Source organism: Denticeps clupeoides, chromosome 8 (assembly GCF_900700375.1).
Source record: "Denticeps clupeoides chromosome 8, fDenClu1.1, whole genome shotgun sequence".
Taxonomy (NCBI): Eukaryota; Metazoa; Chordata; class Actinopteri; order Clupeiformes; family Denticipitidae; genus Denticeps; species Denticeps clupeoides.
Genome location: NC_041714.1, coordinates 14778820 through 14793037, shown reverse-complemented (window position 1 = coordinate 14793037; position 14218 = coordinate 14778820).

The following is a 14218-nucleotide window of genomic DNA, read 5'->3' as shown; positions in this document are numbered from 1 at the left end:
CTTTCGGTTTAGGTTGTGCAATCAAAAAAGCAATATTGCCATAAGGCTGCAACCTCTTAAAGTTATATGCAAAGAAATAGATCATTTTCAAATGCGTGGTGGAGAAAATGGCATCTTTCATTAAAGAAGTCCTTATCGAACTTGGTTGGTCTGCTGTTGAGGTAATCCTGTGTGGGAAGTGCGGTGGACGTTCCCATGGATACCTGTCATGCTGTGACCTGTTTTGAGTCTGAGAAGTTACTTGTTTGTGTTCTGACGTTGTGCGGCATCCGGTGCGGCATCCCACTAGGGGGCGCAGCTCTGTAGTGCATGCAAAGGCGTGCTGGGCAACCTATTAAACAGCCAGTGGCCGCTCATAAGCGGCCTTAATTTATCACCGTGTCCACATTAATGCTCGAGCAGAGGTCAGGGTCTTATGAGTGTTTGCTCCCTTCAGTCGGTATCGTACCGCGGGGAGCCCTGAGGGTTCTTGTTTTCCTCCCCCGCCCGCTCCACTTCGCTTGTTCTTTCTGTTTTTTTTTTTTACCGAACAGGTTTCAGGGAGACAGGAGAATACACGCCCCAGTGCCTCTGTCAAAATGCTCTAATGGAATTCCCAGACTAATTTTACTTTGGCGGGCTCTCGGCGGCTCTCTTTAATTGGCTTCGTTCTTACCATGCTGCATGTTTTTGTTTGTTTTTTCTTTTTCTCGTATTTCTGCGTACGCACCACTCTCACTACGAGGCGTAAATGTGCATCGGCAAGCAGAAACGTCGGCTCTCGGGGCCTCCAGTCAACATCGGCCTGCTGGGCATCCAGAGATCAGACAGCGGGAGTTGGTCTGTTCCAAAACTGTGAATAACCAGGGCCGTCTACAATGCCATTGATGGATTCTGGTTTCAGCCATTAACACATTTAACATTATGTCTATATTACAGAGACTCTACTGCAATCACTTAATATTTGCTTACATAAACATAGACTAAAGGGACACTAGCATGCAGTAGCTGAGGTGGGTGTCTATGGGATCATGTATAAAAACCATGAAGAAACACTGCACACATTTACATTTAAGGCATTTATCAGTAGACTTACAATCAGTAGTTACAGGGGACAGTCCCCTCCTGGAGCAATTTAGGGTTAAGTGTCTTGCTCAGGGACACAATGGTAATAAGAATGATTTGAACCTGGGTCTTCTGGTTTATAGGCATGTGTGTTACCCACTAGGCCACTACCACCCTACTACCACTGCACACACATCTCCACGTTCAGCTGAAGTTTTAGACCCTGTGCGGTGAGTCGAGATCCAGGAAAGTAGTGATCACTGTGCACCAGTATTATGAAGAAAGTGCTGCTGAACTTCTTACATAAAAAAAATATTTGATTGCTGGACAGTGAACTTTCTCCCCATGGCTGGAGCTGTTGCTCATGCACTCAAAAAAATTATTTTTTGGGGTTAACTTAATTCAATTATGACACCTATTTCCACACATTTGAATTATGCTATTTGAAACTATGGCAGGCAAACAGGACCCTTCTATTTGTCTGCCTTAATTTCAAATAGCATAATTCAAATGTGTGGAAATAGAGGTGTCATAGTTTAATTAAGTTAACCCCATAAAATCATTTTTTGAGTGTGGATACATTCTAACCAAGATCAGTTTGTTTGAAGTGTTTTAGTTTTTACAAGCATATTTTAAAAATAAAATCTGATATTCATTTTCATCCTTTTAACCAAGGTGATATCTCAGACATGCACAGGAACACTGACGCACCAATCAGAGCTCAAGTAAAAACCCTGACTCCACGACAGTGGCGTTCCTGGAGCTGTGTATGTTTTCAGCCATTAGACTAAAGGCGAGTGTGGAGTAATGGGAGTGACATAGAGAGAAAACCGCAACACAAGGGAATTGTTTTCATCCGAGGTTGCATGGTTGCATGCTCGGTCTGCTAGAGATGCTTTAGGAGGCTGTGACACCGGCATGCCTTTGTGTTGTGGTACAGATGCAATAAAGCCACGTTCTCTTGCTTGGCTCTAATGTAGAATCTGTTGAATGTCTGTCATCAGTTAAAAATGTGTATATATATATGTGTGTGTGTGTGTGTGTGTGGGTGTGATTGAGTGGGGGTGAGAAAGAGAGACAAATTGAATAAGCATGCATCTGTCTTTGCTTTTCATCTCCCCATTACATACACCAAAGGTGAAGTTTGTCTCCTGGTTTGGTGCTGCCTGCAGAATGATTAAGTGGTGTTTGTTAGAACACAAGATGTTGGATTGCAAGCGATCCCTGGACATTTAAAAAAGGAAGTGATGTGGCACCCTGCCCTGGGTTAGTGCCTCCACGGTGTCCCGGGATGGACTTCGACAACGGTGACTCTGAGCGGGACCACCAGCTCACTGAAATGAATTTCTACACACCTGGATGTAGCATCCCACTTTTTAACTGTTTTCCTGCACTGGTGAGGGCAAGACATGGAAACATCCATATACACTCATATGGAGCAGCTTTAGTTATTTCACTTGAATCTCCCATAATTGATGAGTTTATTTCATTTTGCTGTGACACATATCTGTCTTCGTTGGATCCAGGACTGGAGTTTACTGTGAACTTTCTTCTGTGTGCACATTTTACATTTACATTTACAGCATTTATAAGACGCCCTTATTCAGAGCGACTTACAATCAGTAGTTACAGGGACAGTCTCCCTGGAGCAATTTAGGGTTAAGTGTCTTGCTCAGAGACACAATGGTAGTAAGTGGGATTCGAACCCGGGTCTTCTGGTTCATAGACGAGTGTGTTACCCACTAGGCTACTACCACCCTACCACCCTGCTTTTACATAACTGCCTAATTGTATTACGTCCTTGTTGGGTCATTGTATGCGGTATGTCTTGTCTTATGTTATCATTTGTGTTCTGTTCTATACTTTTTAATAAAACCCTTTTTATCCACAAGTCTTCCTTCACCATCTTCTCCAATGCCAGAACCGTGACTATATAATTTTCATTTCATTTTGCTGTAACACATTTAAACTGCATGCAAGAATGTGCTAGTATCATCTCTGCATAAGAACTCTTACATTAACTCCAGTTTATTAAGTCCAAAAAAATAGAAACAGAAATGGGCCATTTTTGCATATTCTTCCCTTTCAGGTTTCTTGCATTAAATATGAGCAAATTATTGAAAAGTTTATTGCCACGTGCATACAAACGTAATTGAAGCAAAATGAAAGTATCCAGGGGCAAAAGTTCCCGGCAGCCTGAAAAGATCTGCTGCATGTGAAATATGACAAGACGTACTTTTTTTCTGCTTTTGCCAAGAAATGGCTTCTTTGGGTCCATGTCCTTACAACTGCTATTTTATCATCATTAACCAGTCATCTGTCTCATCTCATACATCACTAAACCTTATACATTATCTCTGCACAGTTTTTTTTTAATTTTTGGTCCTCTCTCCCCTCAGACTTATCGCGTAGTGTTAAATGGTGCAGGGATAATCGCTGTTAATTTATCAGCCTGCTCATGCAGCGATTTTTTACAACAGGGGTCTGGAAATAAATCCAACGACCTTGTGCTAACACGGACTTCCGAGGGGGAGAAAAAACGTGCGCTCAGAAGAATGCTTATAGGTGGAGGGAATAGCGGCAGCGCTTGACGTCTAACCAAAAAACCATAACACGAGAGCAGCTGGTTCATGACATTTTTCCACTTCAACAGAAATGCCTAGTGGGTGACAAAGAATTCTATTTAGAGATAAGTTCAGTTGCCTTTTCACTCCAACCGTGTTCTTTTTTTTTATTGTTCCAGACTAAGGATTGGTGATCGAAAAGGAAAGTACGCATATTTTGGGTCTAATTAAAAAGTCAACAGGCTGTTCACTGATCAATATATATATATATATTTTTTTAGCCTGTGCCTAATATTTCAATAACACATTCACAATGCCAGTCTCAGGGTTCAAAATGGTTTGGCGTGCTTTTGGCAACATGCTTTGAAATTCCACTGGTGCTGGCAGATTGTTGTTAATGACCTGACAGGTCAGTGTGACAGAAGTGTGACCTTTCGGCTTTGAAAGTCAGTAGCTTGGTGGGTGGGGGGGGGTCCTGTACTGCTGTGCTCAGTGTGGGAACGACATTGAGAGGCACGGATATTTCCTTCATATTTTCATCACTTCCAGCGTCCCTCTGCCGCCAGCGACGGTGATTTTATCCGGGAAGCTGGTATCTCGCTCCGCGTTTCGTGGTCTGTCTGCCTTTCAGGCAGATACACTCTCCTGCTGTCCTTGATTCCCATACACGACACACACGCACACACAAACACACACACAATACAAACTCCTCTAATCTCATCTTAAAGCTGCATTAAATTGTGTTTTCTGAACATACACTGTATCTGCACTGTTTCTGTTTCTCCTTTTCTTTATGGTCCCAGCCATAAGCCAGCTGGATGTGAGTGTGTGTGTGTGTGTGTGTGTGTCCAGGGGAGTGGTCTGTGTGTTGAGAGACAACATACCTTCTCTACAATATCAGACGAATCCGCCCTTATCTGTCAACCCAGGCCACCCAACTACTGGTTGTCCTTAGTAATCTCACGACTGGACTACTGTAACTCCATTCTAGCTGGTCTACCTCATGTACCATCCGACCTCTACAACTAATACAAAATGCAGCAGCACGACTAATCTTCAACCTTCCCAAATTCTACCACACCACCCCTCTGCTACATTCCCTCCACTGGCTCCCAGTAGCTGCACGCATCAGGTTCAAAATACTGATGCTGGCCTACAAAGCCAAACATGGAGCAGCACCATCCTACCTCACAGCCCTCATTACACCTCGCACTGCACCTCGTATACTCCGAGCCTCCAGTACTGCTCGCCTGGTCCCCCCATCGCTAAAAGGTAAAAAGAAGACATTCATCTAGACTCTTCTCTGTCTTGGCCCCTCGGTGGTGGAATGAACTTCCCCTCGAGGTCAGAACAGCTCAGTCACTGAGCACCTTCAAACGACAGCTCAAGACCTTCCTCTTTAAAGAATATTTAGATTAAACTGTAACTTTCTTATTGTCGAACTTGTGTACAGAATCTACAACAGAGTGAATAAAAAGATTGTATTCATAGTTGGGGTCCTAGTGAACCGGAATTGATCTCTTCATCGATGGTAACTTGAATGCACGTTGTAAGTCGCTCTGGATAAGGGCGTCTGCCAAATGCCGTAAATGTAAATGTAAATGTAAACATACCTGTCACAAAACATGACACACTCACACACTCACAGACACTCATGCACTTGTATGCCAACACACTTCATGCACATAAATATTAACTGCTGATGACTACAAGTTCACAAAAGATATGCAAATAGCAGGCTGTAGTGTAATACGGGGGGTTACGTTATTAGGCAGGTTTCTCTCTGATGAGGCCTTAATCAGATACGGAGTAACTTCTGCCTGCTGCGAGCTTCACACAGTTACAGGGGTGAGAGGAAGAGAAGCGCTGAAACGCATCTGATTGTGACACATGAGACTACGGATATAAGCGCCATCACAACGTTAAAATTGATAAAGAGCAGCTACCACATGAGGATGGTGTGTGTGACACTACAGCCCAGAGGAGACAGTGTGCAACTATTACGGTCAAATTCATTGGTTCTTGAGATTTCCAAGGTTTTAAGTTCCCAAAGGGTTAGGGTCACGATGCGAAACAATCAGAAATTTGTGTCCCTGCTCAGAACACATGAGATGGAAATGGACATGAAAATGAAATACTGTTATATCCACTGAATTTGTGATTATATAGCTCTTTTAGACCAAAAAATGTGATTCATGAAACATTTCAATAGGTTTCAAACAGCTGACAGGTAAAGCCTGTTCCCTACCGAAGTAAAGACTAATATTAGTTTGATAACTGTGGCTAGCTCGCTATGGAATTCTATTGGAATTGCTTGATCCAACGGGTCTAACATTGCTTTCTTGTGCATCTTCCCTCTCAAATGATTTGTAAAATTTTGGAATTATCACTCACAATTTTCTTGTCCACTGACTGTCTCAACATGTGTTTCCTAAGTTTAAAATGCTTTAAAAGTACATCATGCTAATAACACATTGTGATTAACGTACCAGGTATTTACTGCACGCTGCCCATCTTTTCTCGTAATATCTGTTCTCATCTCACTTCACTGTGTCCTGTGGCATCTAGCGTGTGGCATTTTGGCTTCAATTTTCAACTTTCATCGCTCCCTGCCTGGAGGTGGTGCACATTGACATCGAGACCCATCGAAAGACATTTCAATTTACGCAGTTCGCTGCAAATTACCACCTCAGTGTCACAGTCCGATTGAAGGATTTCCCAGGGGGCTTGCCCAGCACAGCTCTCATTTCACTTTCTGCCTCCGTCCTCCTTTTCTTCAATTCTTCAGACAATGATCTTAAGCCGGTACATAGGTTCTTCAGCACTGCAGAATTTCAGACCAAAGCCGAAACTAAAACGTCACGTTCAACTGTAAAAAGCTGCTCTTTACCTAATACTGTACTTTTTTACAGAAGAGCATCCGAAGGAGCCCCCCAACATCAATTATTTTATCGCACATGTTTTTCAAAATAGTTTTGTGTCTTTTATTTTGTCTGGCTCTGAATACACATACACATAAACCTTGGGTCAAAGGAGGGTTGTTATGTTGATCAGTACTGGCTTGTAATGGGCGTCACGCATGGAGCTCAACTCTGGTCACCTTAGTTTTTCCTACATCTTGTCGAGCTGCCAACATCTACAGGCGAGAGGATCTGTCCAAGTCGACATTGGTTAAATGTGCAATTTGACTTATGTACGAGTGATTTTATGGTCAATTTTGGTTTTTGTTTTATCCACTTTTTATTTTAGTTTTATTTTGAGTAATCATGCTTTGATTTTTCTGCAAAAGATAGGTCAAAATATGACCAGTTTTTCCCTCTCCTATACTGTTGGCAAGATGTTGGCCAAATGTCGACCCTTGGTATATGCATAAACTTTTTATGTTATATTTAAGAGATCAGTTTGTTGGGTCAACTTTTTTGATGTCTTTTCTACACTGTGAAAATTTTACTCCTGAAAGGGGTGGATCTCTGTACCTTAACAAACCCAGAGATTCGTACCTGTTTCACTCCACTGTACCCACTTCAGTGCCTTTGATCTTGCCTAATAGCACATTAATGCAGCAATTAAAGATCAAAAGCTTATTAATTATTAAGGCTCTGAGCTTCCTACTATGTGGGTCTGCTCCCTCTGCCTCCTCCCTGTGAAATCTTGACTTTTCTCCCAGTTCCTTTGTCTCAGTCTGCTCCAAAGAAGTGAGTTAGGTTCCTGCTCTTTTTTTTTTTTATCCTCACGACCTTTTCTGCCCTGCATTTCCATGCAGCTTTCAGGCGGTTACTGAAAAATGCATTTATGCTGAAGAGCAGGATGATCCGCTCCACGGGCTCTTGCCCTGTGGAGGATGCACGGCATGACCTTTCCACATTCCCTACAACCCTGAGTCAGGTGTACTCAAGCCTGCCTTTTAGATTGTGTAACCGGGGGTTGAAACGGGGCATTTTTTTCCCCAATCCCCGTGGGACTGGGAGCAGAAACTTCGGAGGTCGTTGAGCAAACTCCCCTTCCCTGGCTCTGTGCCACAACAATACTGCATGGAGTTGTGTCTCCAGCTTTCATTCGTGGGTGAAACTCAAGCGCTTGGGAGGGGGGGAAGATAAGCTTGGTCCTTCCTCTGAGAACAGTGCGTCCTGGGACTCTGTGATACTGGAGCTGCTGAGACCATGAAGGCCACGGCTAGAGACGTAGATGAAAAGCCATGGCCACGTTTGACTTTCTTTTTCCTGGTGGCTTTTCAAACTCCAAGATCCTCAGCCACAACCCAATATCTGATGATAATAACTCTGCATAACAATCTCACATTGACAAATGAGCTACTGTTGGTCATGTTGTATCATTTGAATAACTGTTTCTGAAACACATATCATTTAATTTGCCAAATCACCTTTATTTCCGAGCCAACTGATTAGCCTGCAATATGTCTGTGCATTTGTGTGTGGTTGGGTTTCACAGATACAATTTAACATCTGTGCCTTTTGAAATCGTTGACTCAAAACATATCCACAGCCAAAAAATGGGCCAATTTACTTGGACCGAAATGAACGACAGCAGCCAATCTTTAATTGTGTGTGAACAGTGGCCTCTTGGTGCAGGTTGTATGAAGTTCTCTGGATTCACTGGACCAGAGGCAGCACCAGGTCGACCTGACCGACAAACACCCCAGTACCAAGGACACCCGAAGCCCGGCCCCTGCCTTCTGGTTTAAAAAAAAAAATACAAAAAAGGTATATAATTTAAGAGGCCTGCGCCACAGCTGGACCGACGACCTTGACACAAGGAAAACATACCAGTGGCCAGTTCCACTGTTAGCTTCCTTTTTTCCGATCCAAGGTCCCTTGGAGTATTAAGAGAAGGTAATGAGCTGTCAGTCAAATAGCCACCTGTGATGAACGGACGGTTCTCCGGGGGGCCGGCAGCGTCCACCACTGCTCAGAATGCTGATTGGAGAAACTGGAAGCTGGAAGACCGGAAAAAAAGCCTTGTGAGATGAGCCAGGCAGAGGCCACGGAAAGAGCTACATTTGTTATTTCCATGAGAAAAAGGTTAATTAAAAGTCTGAAATATCAGCAAACGTCTTCAGTGTGGCTGGAGAGGCATGAGAGGCCAGGACTAGAGAGAAAACTGTTTGGAGACCTTGTGCTTGATGTCTTGCTAAAGTACTCAATTTGCAGAATACCCTTGATTTAAACTGTGCTAATTGTCAAAGCTTGCTGGACATTAATGTAGATTTCCCGACTCTTAGCAAATCTTGGGGTGTGTTCACTAATGTCTCATGAAGCACGTCTTCAGGAAGTGACCAATCACAGATAAGAATGGATGCTAGCTATATAATTCTCAGGGGCAGGTATTCACCCCCTTGTCATTTTGTTTTCATTCGTTCATTTCTATTATGGCAGTTTTTGCACTATTACAGCAAAATTTTAGAAACAAAACATTGAAATTTTGGGTCCATGGCCAGGAAACTCCTCGGACCTTAATCCGATAGAGAACTTGTGATCAATCCTCAAGAGGCAAATGGACAAACAAAACCCACAAATTCTGACAAACTCAAAACACTGATTATGAAGCAATGGGTCGTCATCAGTCAGGATTTGACCCATAAGTTGATTGGTATCATGCCAGGGCGAAATGCAGAATGTGAATAAAAGGGCCAACACTGCAAATATGGACTCTTTGCATGACATTGTCAATAAAGGTCTTTGAAAAATGCTTGTAATTATACTTCCGAACAGCACAGACACAACTGACAAAAAGACCTAAAGATCACTGAAGCAGCAAACTTTGTTAAAACCAGTATTTGTGTCTGTTTATGTAGCCTGGTTTGTCTATGCTGCACAAGTGCATTTTATGTCAGCCTGTAACATTGTTTAAATGTTTTATGTGAAAGTGAAAGTGAAGAGATTGTCATTGTGAAACACTGCAGCACAGCAGACGGTGACACAACAAAATGTGTCCTCTGCTTTTAACCATCGGCCCTTGGTGAGCAGTGGGCAGCCATGACAGGCGCCCGGGGAGCAGTGTGTGGGGACGGTGCTCAGTGGCACCTCAGTATCACCTTGGCAGATCGGGATTCGAACCGGCAACCTTTTGATTATGGATCTGCTTCCATAACTGCCAGGCCACCACCGCACCAGCACCTGGTTTCGGAGAAACGTTATTTCCTTTCACTATGTACGGTCTAACGTCTACTGTATGTAACTGAAATTATAATAAATCTCACTTGAACTTGAACTTTTTCCTTTGTTTGTTCAATCTTTGCAACTTTTCCACCAAGGAAAGAAAATGTTCTTTAAGCGCAATGTGGGCTGGTGCATGTGGATTACTGGGATGACGGCGGCAAGCATTATATTCGTGTTTTTGGTCTATGTTTGGAATTTGTTTAATGTATTGATGCAATATTACATATCAAAAGGTTCCACCTCAGTATGTTTTCCATGTAAATGTCCTGCTCAGTCTCCCGTTTGGCAGAATCAAGGCCATTTCCACTAATTTGTGTCATCTAATCAGCATCAAGCAGTAGCCGAGGGCAGGAATGAAGCACATCTCTGAGATCTTTGTAAATCTTAATTTTATTCCAGGCTTCCCTTTGAGGCTCACTGACTCCTCGACTTCCTAAGTGCCCAGAGTTTTTTTTTCTGTCAATCAATTCATAATTTGCAGCTCAGAGTCACTCATTTACCAAGAGTGAATCTGCGAAGGCAACAGTGAGGAACCATCCTCCCCTCCCCTGCCGCTCTTCTTTGTTTTGCCTTTAATTGACTTTTTATTGATTTAGCATTCGGCCTGGCCAGATAGCCTGAAAAGAGGGGAGAAAAGTGGGAGGCATCCACCAGATTTATCGTTTTGTCTGTGGGAAGCAGTGAACTGAAGAAGGCTGTTCATTAAATCTGTGTGTGTGTGTGTGTGTGTGTGTGTGTGTGTGTGTGTGAGAGAGAGAGAAAGTGTGTATAGGTGTAAGCAAGCCTGTAATTTAAAGCCAGAGCAGTTCTGCCAACACGCGCATGCCAGATGTTCAGCTGTGGTCCACAGAGAAAAATCTTCACTGAAGGCGAGATGTCTTATTTAGTTCCCTCTCTGAGATTCAAGAGGTTTATTCATCACATACACAGTCATAAATGTACAAGCAGGATTGGGTAAAATGCTTTGAAAACTTTGTAATATATTCAGTTGTGAATTACGTTACAGTACATAAAAAGTCATTTTTTTATTACAGAATACATTTTAATACATATATGAAATGCACATGAGCACAGATGTGCAGCATCATAATTTGCTAAATTTTCTTATGCAGTACTTATGGGATGTTAATATCGCTTATATAAGAATCAGCTTTAAAAAAATGTGATTATAATTTATTATTGACTTCTGCAGTTTTAACATATACATTTACATTTGAGCGTGTAAAATAGAATGAAATTGATGTATTCTAAAATAAAATATGGTCAGAAGGGTGTTTGGGCGACGGATTGATCCAGCGGGAAAGATGTCAGTCATCAGTTCCCTCCCGTTTTAAATTCAGCTTATAAAAACCAAGATACAGATAAGGCACTTCTTTCTTATTTTATCTATTTATGCAAATCCTGACGATGCCTCAGGAAGCAGCACCCTCAGTGTTAGCTCAGAGTGAAACATTGTCCCGTAGAAGATGCGAATGGAATTGTGATATGTCCTGCTTCTGGACCCTTACTCGGTTCACTCTTTTGCAAGTTTTTCCTTGCCAGTTTTTTTTTTGGCTCACTGCGGGTCCCACAGAGAAGTTGAGTTGCACCATTACATCAGTGATCTATGGTCCGGATGGTGGCTGAGCTGGAGAAATGTGAGGTTTATGTAAACGTGTGCACCTAATCAACCATCTCACAATGGTGTGGCATTATGTCATATAAAATTCAAAAAGGGGCTACTAAAGTGGAACCAAGTCAAGTTATGAGATGATTCTATTTCCAATTTTGAGTTGGAAATTTACCTATAATAATGTAGCTTCCTGTTCCTCTCAAAATACCGGACATGTCCTATTGGGAGCCATCTGTGGCTCTATACCGGATTTTAATGTCAGTTGCTTAGTGACAGAGGGAAGAAAGCAGAGTGCGACACCACGGGTCGCTCAGCACACAGATCGGCTTCAGCATTAACATTCACCTCTTTTCCACCTCCAGAGATGCACATTACCTTTAATGCAGTGACGCCAGGGTGCCTTTTAGAGCGAGCTCGTCTGTTAGCATCGGGGGCTGAGAGGGGCCAAGGAGGCGAGAAAGAGATGGATAAACTCTTACACAAAAAGACAAAACAAAAAAATCATATAAACAGAAATACATCTCAGGGAAAGAATGATCTGTTTTTAAATGTATATAGAGTATATGTGTTTTCTTTATTTTTATGACCATTTACATTGGTAGATTCTCACTGAAGGCATCAAAACTATAAATGAAAACATGTGGAGTTATGTACAAAAAAGGTGAAATAACTGAAAACATGTTTTATATTCTAGTTTCTTTGCTCTGATTACTGCTTTTCACACTCTTGCCATTCTCTCGATGAGCTTCAAGAGGTCATCACCTGAAATGCTTTTCCAACAGACTTGAAGGAGTTCCCAGAGGTGTTTAGCACTTGTTGGCCCCTTTGCCGTTAGCCCCAGCTCACCACAAACCATCTCGATTGGGTTCAGGTCCGGTGACTGTGGAGGCCAGGTCTCCACTTTTTGTTATGTGTGCAGTGGCCACAATCATTTACAAATGTTTTGGGGGACAGGGGCCCAATTAAAAAAGGTGTGCTATTTTAGAATTTGGAATTTCAAAATATGGAATTTTTTAAATTTAGTTTCATGACATTTTCACAAAGATAACCACTTGATTATTTTTTTTTTCAAACCCACTAGTCAATATGAGTACCTGAATACTGAACAAATAAAATTTTTCTCCAGAAAACAGTAACTATTAGCTGCTGTGAAAACATAGATAAATAAAGGGTATTTGTTTCTAATTCCCTTTCTTCCACTGACGAACAGGACTTTTCTCCTTTTGACCTGAGCTCAGCTCAGCTCATTCTCTGCATTAGCGATGAAAAAGAAAATCAACAAACATGTAAATATTTCATCACGGACAAAAAATTCCCAGCGATACCATTTAAAGCTTAATTCAACTTCAGGAGTGACTTTAGTTCCATCATCCTGTACATGAGAGTGCCTGAAGATCCAATAAATAAATTATTGTTGGTCTCTGAACAGGTTGTGTTGGGGACAGGAATGGGGGGTGTTTGTATGGTTATGTGCATTTGGGTTGTGTGGGCTCGGGTTGGTGATTAATTCATGATGAGCGGTTGACGGGGACGCAAACCTCGCTGACCGCAGTTACAACAGGGTCACTTTACATAAAAAAAATACAGAAAAAAGAAAGATAAACTGACGTCGGACGATTGCTTCAAGATCAAGTGCGTACCTGAAACAGTGTTGGCAGGTAAACTATGCAGAATTGGCATCGAGGTTTAAGTGTTCTACTGCAGCATGTGCAGAACACAGTCATGACCTAACTTTTGATCTGAAAAGCAGGACACACACACAAACACACACACACACACACACACAAACCAACAAATTGTGGCGAGACGAAAGGTGACAGGAGCTTGACCTGATGAGGGTCCCAGAGCAGAGCCCCAAGGGAGCTCTTCCAGGTGAGTATGCCTCAGATAGATAGTAAAGTAGACAGGCCACCTAACGTGGGTCTGGAGGTCACTGTCAGCGCTGGAGAGAGCCCAGAGCAGCCAGGAGGTTCCTGATCTCAGGTGGTGGACACAGCAAGCAGAACATCTTCCAGATGATTGACGATGACACATAATCTCACTTGTCTCAACATCTGCTGCATAGCCATTGACAAAACTGTATGTTTTTCAATTACTGGCTTTTTAGTAATATATATCTATATATACAGATCTACATGCAATTCTTGTAAGAGCTGGGTAAAAATGTAAAATTTTATTTGAAATATGTTTATCTTTTGCTGGGAAATAGTCACAGGGTTAAAAAAAGGTAAAGGTACATTTTATGCAAGAGTCATGAACTGCATGTATTTAGTTAACATGGTATTTGCATTTGTAATGAACCTTTATACATATATTGTACATAAAAAAATCTGTATTTTTTACCTGTGTGATCCAGACTTGTTGGTCACTTGTGCTGTGCTTGAAATTACTTTATCTTAAAAAAGCTTAAAAAGGAGTATCTACTGTACTAAATGCACTAAATGTCTCCATCACAAAAGACAAAGCACCTACTACTTTTTCTACTCCTGACTGTACTTTTTTTCTTTTAAATGTGAGGTTCTTTACACTTAAGATCAGATGTGGGCTACTTGTTCGCCTTTTACAATGTTCGCCTTACACCTTTTAATCCCCTGAATTTAATTAAGTTAGAAAAATAATAAAATAATGAATCAAAGATTAGATTTTCTAGATATAGGTCACAGTCTCTGTATAATTTTTTTTATTATTATTCACAAATGACCAGTGGTATTTGCGCAAAATAAATGAAAAGGTCACTCTGCTTCCCCGGCACTCCACTCACAGCTCACAACGCCTGGACGCAAATGGAATGTGAGTGGGATGGGCTGCATTTGAAAGTGTGA